This window comes from Haemaphysalis longicornis, unplaced genomic scaffold (assembly GCF_048455015.1).
Source record: "Haemaphysalis longicornis isolate Haplotype H1 unplaced genomic scaffold, Haemaphysalis longicornis Haplotype H1 scaffold_6, whole genome shotgun sequence".
NCBI classification, from domain to species: Eukaryota; Metazoa; Arthropoda; class Arachnida; order Ixodida; family Ixodidae; genus Haemaphysalis; species Haemaphysalis longicornis.
The window spans coordinates 57847123-57866393 of record NW_027526407.1 but is presented as its reverse complement, the minus strand read 5'-3'; the positions used below and the strand labels follow the sequence as shown (position 1 = coordinate 57866393).

Here is a 19271-nt window from a genome sequence, read left to right as displayed (position 1 = left end):
GTCAATGGGCGCGTGACCTAGAACGGCAGCGCCGTCGCCGCGCAAATTCTACGGTTCGCGCGAATGAATCGGCAGCTAAACATCATCGGCGGGAGGTTTCCTCCCCTCTCCTTCCCTCTAAGAAAGTGGGAGGATACGGCCCCTGCGAGACCACTGCGTCCTCTATCGGTGGGTTTGGGCGGTTCTCTGGCCCACCGATAGAGAATGCCGGCGGGTCTGAGAACCTGCTCCCACCCATGTGTGACGCACGACCGACAGCAGACGGACGCAAAGGCTCGACTTAAAATAACACAAACTCGAAGAGCTGGAGCATAATGCAAGTTAAGAGGGTTCAAGGCAGTCCCATTTTTCTAGGTTTGTCAATATAGCTCACTAATGCAGTCCAGTTTTGTTGCCACGTTCTAAAACAACAACAACAACAACAACAACAAAACAAATTTCCAAACTCGATGTCGACCTCCTGCCTATACCACCTACTGAGTCCCGACTTCACGTTTTAGAGTCAGTTACTACAGTCAGTGCCGAAGCGAAGCAGAAGTATTGCGCGCCAAGCAACTCGAATCAGTGCATTTCGTAGAGGGGCTACGAAGCATAAAGTCGGAGGTCTCCACATCACGCAGGATTGCCGCACCTGCAGATGAGACGCATAGTCGACGCTTCTGCGGTATACCGCCACGGTGGCTCCGTGGCTAAGGCGTTGCGCTGATGAGCACGAGGTCGCGGGTTCGATTCCCGGCCGCGGCGGCCGCTTTTCTGATGGAGGCGAAAAGCAAAAAACGCCCGTGTATACGAGATTTCGGCACACGTTAAAGATACCCAGGTGGTCAAAATTAATCCGGAGCCCTCCACTACGGCGCGCCTTATCGCTTGCGTTGCGTCGGCGCGTAAAACCCTACAATCAAATCAACGCTTCTGCGGTGGTGTCGGTTGCTGTAGCAACGAAGACCGCAGTGACCTGCGGAATTATCCGTACGCGAAATCTCCTCTTCTTTCGTAAGCTGCATAATGGGATATCAAGTTCTCCATCATCCGCAGATGATTACAAGAAAATCGGGTTAGGAGAAGCGCGTCTCCTTTAACGTTGCATAATGACAAATAACCGGGTTTCTATGACGCAAGAGCCTGGATGTCCGGGTATGCTGGCAATACTTCAGAACGTGTTTCTCTCTGCGCCGAATATTTTGCGCAAATTTTATGAACTTGCAAGAGTGCTTACGCAGCTATGGTAATAAGCTAGCACTTGTGCCAGTTTTAAGGCAAATCTGGTGAACTTTCCAAGGCCTCGCGAACTGAAAAAAATCCCTGGCTATCTCTACTAACATGAAACCTTGTGAGGGCCGAAGCATGCAGTGTACAAGTGTATTATTGGCACTTTGGCGTTTTTTCCAACGGAGATGAAACCGTTCGGACGTACAGGCATGCAGCTTTGCTGTAAAAGTCTCTTGTCTTTGAAGCCCGAAACTTTCTATCGCTGGGTCAAACAAGTGTCCAGCTGTTTTTTTTTTTAGTACACGTTATGTTCTAGCGCGAGGCGTAAACGAGTTTCCCGGAGTTTTAGCACCGTGACTACATGAGACGAACGACGATTGCGGCGACAACGACGACGACCGGTGCAGGCAAGCTGGCCCTATTTTCTTGCATAGAGATTGCATTTGTAACAGTGAGGCTGTTGAGCAAATCATTCGTGTATGGTGTCCGCACTTGAAATACCAAGAAAACGCCGAGCGTTCGTGCACGCGTGCCTCGATCGCCAAGCGCCAAAGGCGTCAAGCTAATCATACCCGCTTAGAGAAAATGGCCAACATTGGCCACAAAAAAAAAAAACAAAAAAAAACCTTCAGCGTTCTCCATATCGTGCCAACACTTTCTCGGAACGAGAAAGAAACATCATAGCGTACTCGTGAAAACGTTTGTGTATGGCGTCCACAGTTAAAAATACCAAGAAAATGCGCGTGCGTGCCGTCCGTTCGTAGAAGATCCCCTCCACGCGTCGTCCACGATTGCAGCCGATTTGCTTTTTCTTCGCCGTTATAGCAAAAGAGATTTAGTGAAGGTCGTTAAGGCAGCGAAGAAGAAGCAAATCGGCTGCAAGCGTGGACTTAAACCGTCGTGATGGTCGTGAAGGTTGTGTACAGCTTCGCTAGTAAGAGCTTCCTGCATTTTTTGTTGATCACATTCCATATAAAGTAAAAAGAAACGCAACTGCACATTTTCGCTGCTATCGAAAACATCTTAATTTATTTAAATGTTATTCGAGCCGCCTGTAGTGGTCCCATTTTCTTAAAGAAAAACAGCACTTATTGATCGGATTCCAGAGGCCTAGTAAAACAGAACGCGACTGTACATTTTCGGTCTCACCACTAACACCTTAATCGATTAAGATGTTTTGAAAGTGGTCAGTCCAAATATTTTTTTTCGTTCCCGAAATCACCACGGCGAAAACATGTTTTGTACGAACAAAATTCAGGCTTCACTGAGTTTCCCCGAATGAAAAGGCGTATTTCATTTCTTCCGCGTCTCCTCATTTCCCATTCATCTCGGCGGCTTCTTACAGAGAACCGAAAGATCGGAACAATTGCTTTTAAATTTCCGCATGAACTGGGACAGCCACTTCTTTATCAACAGCGCCCTTCAATTCCGATATTGTCTCCCACGAGACGTCGCTTTTCTCTCGCGGCCGCAAGTGAAAACGTACCGAGGATCTGAGACCTTCATTCCCTGGGGAGAAGCGATCGGGACGGAAAGCGTCAACAAAATCCAAGGGCAGCGTCGTTATCTTTCTCTATCCAGTCTCCCTCCTCCCTCTCATTTTTCTTTCCTTTTTTTTTCTCTGACGCTCCTAGGGTCGTTCAGCAAACGCGGCCAATCCTTCAACCCGTAATTCCAAACGCGTAGGGGTGGCACCATCTACGCCAGGTAGTATAGTGCGTCGTGAACGGAGACACCAAACCTGTACGCAAATTACACCCTGTCGTAGACGGGCCACGTGCCGAAGAAGAAGAAGAAGAAGAGAGAGCGATATAAAAAGGATGTTTTATGCGCTGTTATATATAAAGAGCGAAACGTTCGCATAGGGTCGTTAAGAACACGCGCGCGCTGTTTTTCGAAGCTTCAAAGTGGGCCAAAGATTGGGTTGCTTTCGGAGAGGTTCGCATAATTGCACGCTACATGGGTCGTTTTATGTGGAATATGCATTGGTCAAAATATTTAAGCAAAGCACAGAAAGGCAGAGTTCTCTTATTTATCAGCGGCTCGTTCAAAGACTTCGATTTACGGCCGTGAATTGAGAAATGCCCCTGAAAATGCAGGGGTACCGCAAGGACCGGGTTTGGTTCTCATGCTGTTTTAGTTTCTATTTATTAAATGAGTCTAAACATCACGTCCACAGTTAAAGTATTGCTCCGATGACTACGCCCTCTCAAAATACCGTAAAGGAGAACAGGATGCCGTTTTAAAGCGAAGCTGTAGGGTCCTCCCTGATGCCGTTGTATGTCAATACACCCTGCAGGAAAACCGACTTTTTCTGAAGATGATGACGAATGATTGTAGGTGAATTGATGTGGTGGATTCTTTGGTTGGCCAATCCCTAGGGGCATCCTGCAACAATCATCATCAGCGGTGCCTGGTTGTCGACGTTGGTGCACCGGCTGAGAGCAACGTACACGCCCTCCTCTTCGCAGCGTTGTCTTCATCTCGTTCTTCTTCTTCAGCGGTTCCCCTACGGGAAGATGACGACGGTGGTTGAACGCGAAGCTATCTCGTGATAGATTCTCTGGTTGGCCGATCCATAGGGGCATCCCGCCACAATCCTCATCAGCGGTGCCTGGCCAGGCATGCGCAGTGGGGGTGCGGACGGCGGGCAACAACGACAACGACAAGGAAGGGAGGGACACAGCCCCGAGCCTTAGATGCTCCGCATCTAAAAATAGCCCCGAAGCCCCTTGCTTAACAGAAAGACGGTTAAAAAGTAAAGCTTTCTTCAATACTACCTGTATACAAAATCCCAACTGCTTCTACCCTGTCGGATTGGAGCAATCGGATCGGCGTCGGCTTCATTACGCAAGCGACCCAGGTTCGATTCCTACCACAGGAAGCGCTTTTCCCTTTAGGCGGTTGGCGTACCTTCGCTTATCATCATCATCATCGTTTCGTGTTACCCATTGTTTAAAGCTGGCTTTCCTGCACTGCGTTTTGCACGACGAACGGCACCATCAGTAAGGCATCAAAAGCTTGGCTTTAATAAAATGTACTCATACTTTTCACCTAAACTGCGCGCTCAACTTGATGTCGTGCGCCGAAAAGCATCGCTGGTCATATACTTTCTCAAAGCGGAATGGCTCGCGATTTTTTTTTATTGCCGTGTACACTTTTATGTTTGGCGCGAACAGTTCCATTTGCATTTACTTATTCTGCTCACGCCGCTGCCGAGCATCAACCGCGACTGTTCCCGGCCATTGCCCCATTTTTGATGCGCGAGACATTTTCGTTTGCGAAAGCGTGTGACTGTCACAACCGACGGTGCGCTTGCTCTATACATAAGCAATTAACGCGCGTTTCAGGTCTGTGACGCTGTGGCAACGAACTCGAAAAGGGCGGTCAACCACACTGGGGCAATGTCAGTCGTTCGCTGCGCCTCGTCGTAAATCTGCGAGCTTTACGGACCGGGCTGTAGGCGTGGTCGACGTTTATGTGACAGTGGCGACCCCTGCGCGTCAAACACGGTGGGCTGATCACCTGGACACGCGCTGGCCTTGACGGCCGTCTCTGCTCGTATCGTGTCACTCTCTCTATCTGGAGCAGGTTTTTCCGCCGCGCAAGAACCGGTTTCTAGCATAGAAAACTTCATAAAAAAGTTTAAAAAGGTCGTAGGGTCTTCGAAATTCAATATAAAACGGCTAATATTGCCCCTCCCGATGATGATGATGATGATGATGATTTCTATTGGTTTCCCCTTTGTATCGGGGTGATGACATGTCATCTGACCAAAAAGGACTAATATACCTATGTTTTACACTTTTGGTTCAATACTAGCGCTGCTTAGGGCAGGCACAAAAAGCTTATTAGGCACAAAATACTTTTTTTTTTCCTGTTACAGGTGGTAACTGTCCTAGGCAATATTCCCCTCTCTGCTTTTCGTCCACCAGCATTCTAATCTTCTTTTCGTCCCCTCGACAGCCTTGAAGTTAACTTCCTCTGTGATACCCTTAAATCCTAGGGCTTCTGAAAGCCCAATATTCCCTTCATGTAGATTTGGATGGATACCCTCACATTCTAACACGATGTGCCGCATAGTTTCTGTTTCTTTTCCGCAGACCACGCATACCCCATCATTTTGTGAATACTTCCCCACAAAACTCTTAGTTCGCAGGCAACCTGCTCTAGCCTCAAAAAGCAAAGCACTGCCCTGGGAATTATCGTAGAAATTTTCCTTTCTGATGTTCACCTTCTCAGCCCTGTACCTCTCTAACGACGTTTTAGCTGCCATTTTTTCCCTCCATTTATTCGTTTCAATCTGCCTTGCCTCTTTTTTGGTTACCTTGGCTGTTTTGGATTCCCCACTGTTCTTTCCGTATTTCATCGTTAGCCTTCTAGTCTTTCTTAACCACTGCGGGTCCACGCTTTTCAAGTATAGGTACCTAAATACCTTAGCTGCCCACCTTCGTTGATCCATTGCCCTCCCCCCCCCCTCCCCCCAAAAAGGTCTTCCGAGTAATGCATGTGTGCTTAGAGGTGAAACCGACTTCAAAACGATTGGTGTAAGCTTGGTTTTTGTAACAGCTGGCTTTCCCACATTGACGGTCGCGCAGTGAAGCAAGATCATTTGCGGAGGAGAGAGAGAGAATACACATCTTTAATTTGGAGGTCAAGGATGCAGGATGGCGACAGCATCGGCCCTGTGCGGGGCGTCCGTTAGTCCGGATGCCCTGGTCTCTCTGGCTTCTCGTGCCCCCCCCCCCCCCCATCTTAAATTACAGAAAATTTGATTTGATTGATTGTGGGGGTTTAACGCGCCGACGCAACGCAGGCGATGAGGCGCGCCGTAGTGGAGGGCTCCGGATTAATTTTGACCACCTGGGGATCTTTAACGTGCGCCGAAATCTCGTACACACGGGCGTTTTTGCTTTTCGCCTCCATCAGAAAAGCGGCCGCCGCGGCCGGGAATCGAACCCGCGACCTCGTGCTCAGCAGCGCAACGCCTTAGCCACTGAGCCACCGCGGCGGGTGTAAATTACAGAAAATTTACTGTCTGCCGTCATCACTTGGCCATCCATATACTCAGGGAGTATGGTTACAGAAAACGGCTGTGACTATTGTTTTACCGGAACTATTCCAAAAAAAGTTGTACGACACTTAGCCACTAAGACGTCTCCGGCATTTCACTCAAAAAAGAAGTCGAAGCCAAACGGAATCTTCATTAAACCACCGCAGAATTTAGACTGCGGGGAACTGGGTTTACTTTTGCTTCTTTTTCTCAAAGGGACGACCTTGGGACGTATTGTTCCTAAATTATTATCCCGAATATTGTCGCTACTATTGTCCCTATTATCGTCAATATAAAGTCGTCAGCACCCCATACCTGTACGCTAATAGACGTCGCTGTTGGCCATATCACCTTTGGGTGTTCGTCGGCGATTTTTTTAAAGCATAGCAAATAAATAATCAATACATCGATAGGTTGATCTGCGTACATATCCCCCGAAGTGTTAAAATGCTCTATTAACACTGAAACATTATTTGTTTGGTTTATTTAAACATTCCACGTATCACTTCACTCTTTCTTCTATATCTCAATTGTTCCACCAATTAAGCTTCAAAATATCATAACTACTTACATTCCTGACGTAAATACCAGCGGGCTCCTTATGCTTAACCACATAAGTAGCTCCACTCTTTCTTACTCTGTTCAGAATTTTTTGTAGCGCAAGCTACACTACTTTACCTCGGGCAGTCTTCGCGGGGTGACCAGTTTTGCCCCTGAGCGCCAGAGGTCAAACCCCACCCCCTTCCGCAAGTTCCCGGCACGGAGCAGCGGCCCGATAACGGGCAGAGATAAGCGGCAGGGGGGAGATAGCCGGGGACGGAAAGGATACGTGCGAGGGGTGGGACCCGTGCGCGGGACGTGGCGTAGGAAGGCGAGGGGGCCGCCGCCGCAGCGATAAGCGCGCGCCACGAAGGAAGGTCACGTGAGGCCACGTGTGGCGCAGAACCGTGTGCGATAGATTAAGACGAACATCCAGCTGTGGGCCCTCGTACAGCGGCGAGGCTTAAACAACGCCGAGAGGCGAAAAAGAGGAAAAACGCTACTGTTGCGTATTGCTTCGCTACTTTCAAGAATTACGCATTAGCGTGAGCTTCCTTAATTTTTTAAAGACGATAGTCTTTCTTGGGCTACTTAAACCCAGAAATTTTGGTCTGTGTCTGTCTGTCTGTCCGTCTGTCTGTATGTGACTCGATTCAGCCACCCGGCCAAAGCAAAACAGTGCCTGTGCAATAGTCTTATATAGTCACAGGTAAATCTACCCGTCTATGTCCGGTGTAATATTCATACTTGTCCACATTGTGGAAGAAGAACAAGACATTACGCAAATATGAGACAAAAAATCAATACAGAAGGGATATTTGCAGTGTTCCTTTATAAAAAATCAAACATGCTTGACCTTTGCGAAATTAAATACTTCATCAACTGCAGAAAAAGAATTCACTCCGCCGTCGCCTGCTGTCGCCCGCGCCACTATAGCGTCTGGTGCCATTTTAAGAAATCAACCGGCAACAGTTACGCAAGGTTCCACTAGATAGGTTCGACGTTCTTGCAACGCACGTGGAGTAGGGAAACGCGGTTCTATAAACGTTGAAGTAGGACGCCTCGATTAATGAGCGTCTTCGCCGTACGGCAGCGTTCGCATCGAGACACCCGGTTTAGAGCAGTGGAACGCGGGAAATTTAAAATGATTTAAGCAAACCTTTGGTGTCTTTACCTTGGGAGGAGCGCGACGCGAGAGGAACAACATGAGAGGTGAGCGGGAAAGCGAAGGGAGGCATTTACTTGGCAAAAGCCGATAAAGACTATCGTCTTTTGACGGCATTTGCAACGAAAGGAGCAGATACGCGGCCATTTTTTTCTTATCTATTTCGTGCACCAACAAGCAATACATTGAAGTTTCCGTAGCTGGCCATCTCAATACAACATTTGTTAAATATTTATTAAATTTCTGATTTTCTTTTTATTCTTTAACCTCCTATCACTTTTCTTCTGACTGATCTGCTGCCTTCTCTCCCTCTTCCTCTTCCTCGGGAAGCAGCATGTAGGAAAACTCATGTCGTAAAATTTATCTGTATTTTCTTCTGTAATAAAGACATTCACCCGTCTTTCTCTCTCTTCCTAGAAATTGAGAAAGAAAATACCCGGAAAAGGTTCCTATGTAAGCTCAATGGAGACTCAATCCTGTTGGAGATGAGCTCAGCAGTTCTTCCTGTTCTGTCGACCTTTACTTCGCTAAAAGTGTTTCCCGGCGTTCAACTTCTGCTGCTTCAAGAAAAACTAACTCGGGGCTCCCAGCCGCTTCCAAAATTGTTAACCCGCCCGGAGGGGGCTTTAAGGGCAAATTAATCTGAAGGATCTCGGATTAGCACGGCGAGAAATATCGGGCCCTTTCTGTTTTTTTTTTTTTTTTTTTCACTTTGGAAATATTCGTTGAAGAGGAAGCTACAAATATCAGACACTCGGTGAGGGTGCCGGGGTAGTGGCGACTGCGGCCCCAGTTTTTTATGTTATCTTCGGGATTTTCGGGAGGACCGATAGAGATGAGATATAGGCTCTGATGAGATGTGAGGGTCATTTCCGGTTGCTTCGAATGCTGCTGACAGTATTTACATTTTCTGAAGCCTTAACCCTTTCTGTCCCGGTGATTCCAAATCGAGTCACATTGCTCTTATCGCTGTAGCTCATAGATAACAAAACCAAAACTGCCAGTTTTGGGGGAGTTGTCCTTCAAGGAAGACTTTTGCCATATACATCACCATTGTAGTGTTTTAGGGGAGGCCGGACGCTACAAAAAAAAAACAATCTTCAGGAAACACGAAATTACGACGTCGAGGCTACAAAAACTTCAAGCCCTAGTTGTATTTTTAGGCTTGTAAATCTGTAAATATTTGCACTGCGGCGCTCATTTTTTGCTTGTAGGCTCATGTGGTCATAAAATTTAGGGAAACAGTAAAATTTTCTTCCGCTCAAAATAACATTTTTGATTGCCAGATGTCTTAATTATTTTCCTCATTAGTAAATCAGTAATTACTTGCACTACCTGCTCTTTTTATTTATAGGTTTAGGGGAGGCATAGCATTTAGTTGAACACAGAGAAAACATTTTGGTGCTTGAAAAAAAAAGTCGGTACTAAAAGGGTTAAATCATTCTGCTATAGTTATAGTTTTGCAAAAGAGAAATATGACGTTAACCTAAAAAATGTGGACTTCAAATCTCCTTTTGCAAACATTCGACCTTGGGGACTTCTATTAAACTGGTCATCAAACGGTTTAGAAGCGAGTGGAGTGGCCATAGGTTTGAGGCCGGCGGCGACGTTGGCCCAGCGGGTGACCAGAAGTGTCTTGATATTTGGGTCCGAGCTGCCCGGTGTTCCTACCACCATTCTTCCTCCACTATAGAGGGGAAAGGATCTTCAGTGGATGCCGACGTATGGCCCTCCCCGGGAAGGGCTGCTAAATAAAGAGGTACAACTCCCATCCTCAATCCGGGTTATAAAAAATTGCTGCTTGAGCAGATGGAGGAGTCTGTTAGTTTGATGAGACATATAGAGCTTTCGCAATAAAAAAAGTGTTGAACGCCGATTCTCTTGTTTAGTTTCTTGTTTGGTTTCTTGTCAAGTTTGTAATCGGCCTGAAAGGGGCCCTGCTACACTTTCGATAAGCGCTTTCACTCTTTCCTTCGCGTCTGGAACCACTGCGAAAACTATAGTTATCGCCAGCACGGAGCGGCACTGCGTGATTTGCTAGTTGCACCACATACGCCTTCCGTTTATGCTTTGTTTTTGTGGCTTTTTTTTAAGTTGCTATCGAAAAGCGTTCATCACTGCAACTGAAGGAAAACCGGCCAACAGCCACTACAAGGCCTTAGTGACGTAATTCGAGCCAATGAAGAACGTCAAGACCGGGAAAGGGAGAAAAATCTTTTGAGCGAGTTTAAAAGTTATCTGATGGGCATAGAGGAGTAATTTTTGACTGAGGTACTTTCCGACGCCATAATCTAAGTACTGGGTGTGTTGGGTGACTAGGTTCTGCAAGCACTTAAGATTTCAAGAAAAGTTGAAAAAAAAAATGTTTCAGAGTCCCTTTAACAATATTGTTGTACAGTGGCTGCCTCAGCTGCGTTATACAAACAAGAAAAAAAACTAATCAGAGAGAACAAGAAACAAAGTCGTCATCTTTTTCACGGCATGAACAAACAAAACATTATAAAAACAAAACACTGTGACAGAAACACAACAGAGACTGATAACTAGGAGCGTGCACCTCAGATAATTGAGCTCGGGTTTCCAGGCTTAATTTTTATCCTGGCGACTGCGCCAAGTCTATAACGTCACAAGAAAGAAAGTTCTTTGTTAACCATTGCAGACACGGCTTTCATGTTTTATGTTAGTTTCCTTCAAGTTAACATTAATATTGTTACTTCAACGGCCCCGTGTGCGAGGCACAATAGTCAACGATAAATTCTACCCAATAAACAAAAAATCGCTGCAGTTTTCGAAATAAGCCTCCCAATTTTGTCAACACACAGACCAGAAATTGTTCCCCGCCCAGCGTTCGCTCAAAAAAAGCACTAACGAAGCCCCGGAAGTAGCCGCGGCGCCATCAGACAGAAACCGGAGTCCTAAACGAAAACTGGACACTACTTTGCTCACGGTAGCTAAAAGCCTCTTATGGCCTTTAACCAGCATTATGAGTGCTCTAAAAAGACCATTAAAGTGTTGGTAGAAAGTCACGGAACACTTTTTTACTCTTTAGTGGCAAAGAGTAGCAGTACTCTTAAGGGAGAGAAAAACACCTCTCCCTGACCGGCTTCTCAAACTTCACAAAAGCGTCACGAAGAAAAAATAACGAGTAACATGTTCACAAAACACAAAGCTTCCTAACTTCGTCATGACCATAAAAATCAATAACGACTCCTCGACGAAAACGAACAAAAGAAAAAAAAAGGCGAAGAAAATTACAACTAAGTTATTAAAAAGATGATTCGTCGGCTGAAGGAGACAGACACGCGAGCAAATTCACTTAAAGGTGACTCAGTATAATGCTTCCAGCAATAAAAAATTTCGTACACAGCTAGTCACTATAACGGCCCTTTTACCCATTAGTGGGGATAGAAACGAAACACTAAAATAAGCGGAGGAAATTTACTAGCTTTCCTTTCGAGTTAGATGCCAACACCCAGACTTCATCTCCCGTGCAGTCTACAATATGCGCAACCAAATAGAGCTCTAAACAAGTAACGGCGCCAATCGAAACTTCCAAGACGCAGCTGCTGTATTTTATGATTACGACTCAAGCAGCGCGTCTGAGAGCACAGATAATTCGTTTCTTTTCATTTGTTTGATTTTCCCGCCTCTGGCGAAACACGCATTCTCCTGCAAGCCTCGGCAGTCGTGCGTGAAGGCTCCCCTCGTGCGCGAGAAACAGCTGCAGGCCATATTCACAGAAACGCCTTCTGTACTCCGCATCGAGCGCTGCCTCTTTTTTGCGTGCATGAGACACCAGAAGCTATAGCATCACTTTATTTCGGCAGAAAAGGTTACAACGCCAGGGTCGTTTGCTAAGTTTCGGCAAATTTCCATGAGCTAGCGCCACAATTTATGTGCTGGCGTCGCGGCAGGGAAGTCTCAGGGGCGGAAATGTTAAATGTGCCCATTTCAAAAAAGTCCGTTTCGCGCCAATTTCAACCGTGACGTAGTTGCGCTTGCGAGCGCTCTGTCCAATGAGATGCGCAGTAACCGAAGCCCCGCCTTGCTTGTGCTGCGTCACATCCGGTCGCCCGTTTTCGGCCAATCAGGGCCGACTCCAAACGGATGCTTTGAAACGAACATGAAATAGACAAAACTGAAACTTCCGGCCGATGTTAGATGTCGATCAGAGCGGCATGGTTCACGTCCGACGTACATTTGAAGCAAGCGTGTCAGCGGTTGTGACGAAAATGAAACGAGACGGGCTCCCGGCAGTGATAAGACCATCTTTTTTGAAGAAGTAGACTGCTGCAAACATTGAAGCCAAATAAGGTAAAGTTCACAGATTGTGCACCATGACTGAAGGCAGCTATTTAACAGCGTAGCTGTTTAGCCCGAGCGTTGCGCGTCCGCCGCACCAAAAAACCTCGACGTGTGAGAGAAAGTGGCCAGGAGGCAAGGAGCCCACGAGGGAGCGCGCGCCTCAAGAAAAAAAAGTCCTTATGGAGGTCCCGGGAATCGAACCCGGGACCCCTACGCCGTGCGTGCAACCGGCAACCTAACCACTGGGCCACCCCAAAGACCCGAGGGGTACGGGGTTAACTGCGGCGACGAACAATAGTAACACCGAAAGTTGGGCGAGTTGGTAAATCATCTTGAAAGAAACACACACAGCGCGCAAAACAACAGGACGAAAGACGGAGGGATGTACAACACAAGCGCTTGTGTTGTACATCCCTCCGTCTTTCGTCCTGTTGTTTTACGCGCTGTGTGTGTTTCTTTCAAGACGAACAATAACCGGTGCAGCCATTTAGAAAGACAAATAAAAATCCTCGGCCATGTCCACCAACGTGAAACCTGGGGAGGAGCGAAGAATGCAGTGTGTAAGTGTATTGTTGGCGTCGTGGCGTTTTTGCCAACGGAGATGAAACCGTTGGGCGGTAGAGGTATACAGTTTTGCTGTAAAAGTATCTTGTCCTTGAAGCACGAAGCTCTCTAGCGCGAGGCGTAAACGACTGACCCGGTGTTTTTTTAGTACGCGTTACGTTCTAGCGCGAGGCGTAAACGAGTTTCCAGGTGTTTTAGTACCGTGACTACATGAGACTACTACGACGACGACAGGAGACACCAACAGCCCCACCCCATACGGGGCTTCTCCCCTAGATAAAAGGTTGTGTTGGCACGCAGTGCGCAACACCTACAGGAAAGAAAGGCCAGATAAGAATTTTCTGAAGTATTAGAGCCAAATGGGTTAATTTTGAAGAAAAAAAAACTTAACGAATTTAAGCGCCCAAAGCGTGGAAAAATCGTTCCATCTTGCTTCCCCACGCCGGCCGCTTCATTACAAGACGGGAAGGCAAACGTGCACATGTGTTTCGGAGGTGGAAAATAAATAATAAAAGAAAGAAAAGAGCGATAACCCAACCCCCCAAATTAAACACAGCAGAAAACAATGACAAGACCACCGCCGCATGAAACAAAAAGAGAGGAGCCAGGGAAAAAAAACCCGCTTCCCGTGGTCGGATCAAACCTGGGAACACGCCTTGTGAAACGGCTTCTCTGCGACTGCGTTCGTGGCGTGATCTCTCTCGTGCTGTTCTTGCCAGTTCATGTGCATTTGCGCCTGAAGTGGGGAGCACAGAGGCCGAGTTCGCGCTACCTACGCAGAGTTCGAGACGCCGGTTGTCGCGGGTTGTAGCACGTGCTAACGCGGCCCACTTTTAGAGAGAGATGTGAAAGTCTTCAGACGAAACGATCCGGGCCTTCCAGTCATGGAGAACTTTCGGCGGAAGTTTGGAAATAAATGTGAGGTGCCAGGTCTGCGACGAAGGGAGAGGTGCCACCAGATCTGCTGTTTCGCCAGCCTTGCACCAATAGTGCAAGTTGCGCCAATTTTCGGGGGTGAACGCGTTGTATACGTGGGCAACGCAAAATAAAGCCCACTTTATCACCTGGGTGGGAAAACCACTTCGGAGATCTTAAAAAAATAATGCAATTGTTATGCAGGAACACTGAATGAGAATGCGTGGGTAAACTGGTACTGTGGGCATGTAAACTGGAAAAAAAAAACTGCGCGAAGTTGTGCGGACTTCTTTCATTATTTGTGTGCGCGATGTCTACCGCCATTTATAACGGCGGACCAAAAGCATACGTTTAAATGGCGTTCCCGTGCAATGTCTGGCGATGCTGAACCGCAATTCGCACGATGTTTGCAACCTATTTTTCCCCGTGAATAAAGTGCAAACGGGTATTAGTCGGATCTAAATGAAGTGTTCCTGTCTCTCTATGGATTCTCCATACACCCTGTAGAAGCAGCAGTCGAATAGCAACAGCGGCAGGTATGACCTCTATAAAGAAAGCAAATGTCATTTTTTCCGAAAAGAAAATGAGGGCCGCTGATTTTTATATATTTTTGGGGGGAAGGGGGACCAAGCAATAATATTTAAAAACAACATCTCATAACTGCGAAGCAATAACCGGTGGGTATTTTCCGATGGTATTTGACTTTTTGAGACCACTATATGCCAGGGATTTACATTTCTGCAATAATAAAGCTTGCTTAGCCGACCAAACTTGATTACTGTCAATCAAGTAAACGCCTATCGTCTGCATCAAGCGAATTTACATCAAATGTTTATTATTTGTGACCTTTTGTAGCAATAACTGAGTTACTGTATAAAAATAAGTAGGGAGACTAGAGCCCGAAAATGTCAATTTTTCATCGCACTCTTGGCGCGGTTCACCATAGCGAATATAGCCACTTTTCTCGTTATGCCTAAATGCTAGGAATACGTAAAAGAGGGGTGAACGCCTTGCATTTGCACTGTTAGATTGAAAACCCCGGTGAAGCTGAGATGATTGAATATATACGCAGTACTACGGGCCAAAAATGCCACCAGGAGCAGTAAAGGTTATACACCCCGTACAATTGTGACACTATTCTCACAATTCGTAAGGTTTACTGATAACGAATGGGTTTATTCAGTTGAGCCCGCAGTTTAATGCATGCGAAATTTTTCTATGGGGCCCTTGTTGAAACTGTTTCATGTGAACGGTTCCAGTATACTTCAACATTTGTGACCCTGTTTATCCCTTCTAACACATTTTAACTAAAGAAAGCTAGAAGTTACAATTTTTAGAATTTGCAATTGTCAGTTGCACTGGCAGCGTTGCTTAAAAGGCAGTAAAGTTTCGAAATTTAAATCCAAACTGAAGGCGATTAACTGCTCAAAAATCGGTGCCCTCAACTGTTAAAATTTCCATTGTTTTGTAGCAAACATTTTCACCCACTTGAAAAGTTATTTCTTGCGTCACAGTAAACTTTCAACGGTGTATTCGATTCGCTACGCATAACTATAATATTTTATAATTCTTTGCAATACAATTTTACAATATTTCGTCTCTTCCACAAACGTGTTAGCTTTGCATTGTGGAAATCGCTTCTGTATGTTTCTTATGCAACAAAAATATCTCTCCCCTCGCATCCATAACTGAAACATTTAAGAATAAATGTCTGCTGGTCCGGTAAGGTAAACATGGCAACCCGATTCTTCTTCCTTGAAGCAGTTACTTCGTTTCTTATGAAAGCATGCATTCGAAGAAAGCATTTGTATTCGATATAAAAGTGCCTCCTTTCCAAGCAATGTTTTAAAGTGCGAACTACTCGACGGAGACGGAACGGCGACCGAAACTATCCCGAATTAATTAAAAGTCGGACATCACGTGTACCACACCAATGACATTACAATTTGTATGTTTCCAGAATAAACCACAACATTACTACAACTATTATTTCTATTCGCGAACTTCAGGTACATGCTTCTGTAAAGTTTTGCCAACTATATTTGACAAAATATCACTGAGGTCGCTTATTAGACAAGAGTCTATATCTCTAGCACACGACATAGCCAAGGCAGTGTCCTCGCATGGCCTACACTCGCTCATTGCTTTTATTTTCCCTGAAAAGGAAACATCCAGACGACGTTTCTCTCACTTATCAAGCTTGCCGAAATAAAAAAAAAATATGACACCCAATTATAGAGAAATACTCCCGAAGAAGGAGCTACGTACCAAGTTCGCAGAAGTTGCAGAGGGTCTATAGCCTTCGAACGCCTCCTAAACGTCCTCCAGAAGATTGATGGTCCAGTTCAGAGTTCAGCACTTCCAGATTATCTTGGCTGAGTCACACTGACGCGGGAACTCCTTAGAAAAACAAACTAAAGGGCGCAAAAGGGCAACAGCCCAACAGTCACTCAACAAGCGAACCACAGTTCGAGCAGTTCCGGCAGCAAGAGCGACGCCGTTGAAATTAGTCCTGGCACAAAAACTCGCGCCCGAAAACACGGAACCGTGAAAATCCTCAGCGGTAAGCTTCTTCTAGACGCGAAACGAACCACTGCCTAGCTCAAAACCTTCCACGGTTGGCTGGGCATCGCGGATTTGGCGATGTCCAGCTGTAAGCAGCGGCGATGCATCTGGCCAATTCATTGCAAAAAGAGAGGCAAAGAGCGAAGCTCTCAGAGGATGCCGTACCAGCTAGCTTCACCTGTACTGTCAGCCTGGATGAAGGGCTTTCAAGGAATTCTGGCAGCGACGCCCTCAAACTTAAAAGACTCGTAAGCTTGCACGGATGAAACGGCCACTCACCGTAGCGCAAGCACAGTACGGCAACGTTACTTTTCGGAAATCAGTCTTATGCAGAAGTTTCACAAATGATACCACACTTCCGGGATTCCTTAAATTTTCCTCAACGACAAATATACGACTCACTGTTGTATCAGAGTGAAGTTTAGAAAGAATACGATACCAGGAGGCGACAACAGATATAAAAGACGAAAAAAGTTGCCTTCCAGAAGATGATGCACGTCACGAGGGCGCGTCAAACGCTAAAGTAGCCGAATAGTCACGGGGCCAAAAACCACCATCAGAAAGTCTGTAGGCAAGTCCACCACAGTCCCATCAACGGCCTAAGGCTTCCCGGAAACCTGAGGTATGGGACTAGAAGCGCGAGTACGGCGTGACAGCCCCCAAAACAAGCGGTCCGGTCGATGAACCACGCGGAGAGAGCGGACACCGTTCACGCTGCGCCGCCGGCGCCCGATCAACTGACTCAAACTCCGGTCTCGAACCCACTGCGGGCTGCACCTACTAGCGCGTGCGAGTACAGCCCGGCCGCGACCTTGTCCTAGGTGCCGCCACGCGGCAGCGCGCATGCGCAGTCGCCGCTCTTCCTCCGTTCCCGCGCTTTTCTCTTTCCCGCCGCTTTGTCGCCTCTCTCCAGTTACCTCTCTCTCTTGTTTTTTTCTTTCGCGCGGGGCGGAACCGTCTGGCGCGGAGTCCGCCACAGGGCGCAACAGATGGCGGTTTCGATCCTGGACGAAAGCGCGGTGTGGAAGCCCAACTCCTGGGCGATCGCGACGGCGGGGGAGCGGCAATTTTTTTGCGGGACGTTCTCGCTGCAGGCAGCACCTGTTGCGAATAGCTGGCGCTCCGCGACGCGACGACCTGCGCCGCCTAATATTCGCGCCGCATATATTTCCGGCTCGGTAAACTTGTAGCGCCGATATCGTTTAGCGCTCTTGTTTGGGCAAGCTTGAACTTGACGTCAAGTTGGGAAGTTTCTCTCCTACGGAAAAAAACAGTTTTCTCGGATGCTGAAGCAAACGGGGAAACACCATTAGGCGTAACTGTGCATGCGTTTATCCGTACGCAGACTGCTTTTTTTGTTTGTTTTAGCGCTACCAGAAAACTCAAAATAAATATCACAACCTATACCAGTTGCAAGTGGTGGACCGAGCGAGATGTCAGGCATTTTTCAAGTTTTACCTTCTGGTGCTTTCGGGCAAAAATATTAGAGTTCATTCTCTTTCTCTCCTCTACATCGCTCTTCCTTGTTTTATTTTCTCGAACGGAGTTACTTAAAGAAAGGTTTCCAGAGCTATGTGCGTGCTCGATATTTACGTTCTCCAGCAGAGGACAACGCTGCTACACCTTCGCATATGCCTCTCACTAGGATCAGTGGTTACCCGCCGCGGTGGCTCAGTGGCTAAGGCGTTGCGCTGCTGAGCACGAGGTCACGGGTTCGATGCCCGGCCGCGGCGGTCGCTTTTCTGATGAAGGCGAAAAGCAAAAACGCCCGTGTGTACGAGATTTCGGCGCACGATAAAGATCCCCAGGTGGTCAAAATTAATCCGGAGCCCTCCACTACGGAGCGCCTCATCGCCTGCGTTGCGTCGGCGCGTTAAACCCTACAATCAAATCAATCAATCAATCAGGATCACTGGTTCTCTACAATGAGTGTATCGGGACCCCTTGCGGGCTTGCAAGAGCGATGGGGATGAACTATGTTGATCGTGTCAAAATCTCAAACAATTTGCACTTGCAGCTAAGTTCGCCAACATACTTATTCATTTCCAGCCTTTTATTTGTGCCTATTACGCTTGTGCGTGTCAAATTTCCAACAAATTGCTTTTGCAGCTAAGTCAGGAATCCTCTTGTGTGTCTGGCTCTGCCGCATAGCTGGTGTGTCGTGCAAAAAGCCAGCGTTAGAATATGTACTAAGCGGAGGAAAACGTACAAGTCATGCAGCAAAACCACCTTTTTTGCATATCCAGCAAGGTCTAGCAACACGGAGAAATGAGTGGGGGTGTAAGAAATTCGGGTAGGGCTTCGCGGACCCCCTGGTGTGCGCGGACCCCCTTTTGGACTCCATCCTGGGAGAACCCCTGATCTACAGCGGTGGATATGGGGCCCTCAGTGCCGGTCTCTGCTGACGTTTCTGCGTGAAACGAATGTGTTGTACATATAACTGTCATGCCGTAAGGAAAACTCTCGCGAAAAAAGGATCATGCATTCGCTGGCGCCTTTGTATGGTGAAGCTCTCCCTTCTGTAATGTACGAATTGATAGGTACAAAGCCCCGGATGCTGTCTACTTTTTCCGACAAATTTTAGGGCATCTTTCGCCAAATGTAGGCTATATAAAAACCCCACAATCGACATCAATTTTGATGTTTCGCAGCGTCTAGAGTGCCGCCCGACGACATTCGAATATTTAAGACTCAGGCTAGCACCCGCCAAGGTGTCTGTCGTTGTGTAGTGTGCAGGATCCGTCTTAGCCTTTCATCCCAATAATGGTGGGTCGAGCCCGTCTCCAGGCTCTGTTTTCTTTTCATATTTAAATTGAACTATAATTTTTATAACTTAGATTAGTTTTGGTGTTTAAATGATTTCTTTGTGTTCGCTAGGTCATGTTATGTTCAGGTTAGGTCAGATTGGCTAGCTTTACGTTATCCAGAGCGATGTAGTGCCAGACGCGCAATTTT

General features: G+C 46.9%; 1 protein-coding gene across 1 annotated transcript in view; it reads right to left on the bottom strand.

The window, feature by feature from the left end:
* The window catches only part of LOC144142750 (synaptotagmin-10-like), a 239208-nt gene extending 222126 nt beyond the window's left edge, over positions 1-17082 (bottom strand). The window contains exon 1 of the mRNA XM_077674442.1: positions 16020-17082. The gene's annotated coding sequence lies outside the window, so the exon portion shown is untranslated. The remainder of the gene's footprint in view (positions 1-16019) is intronic.
* Positions 17083-19271: the final 2189 nt, after the last annotated feature.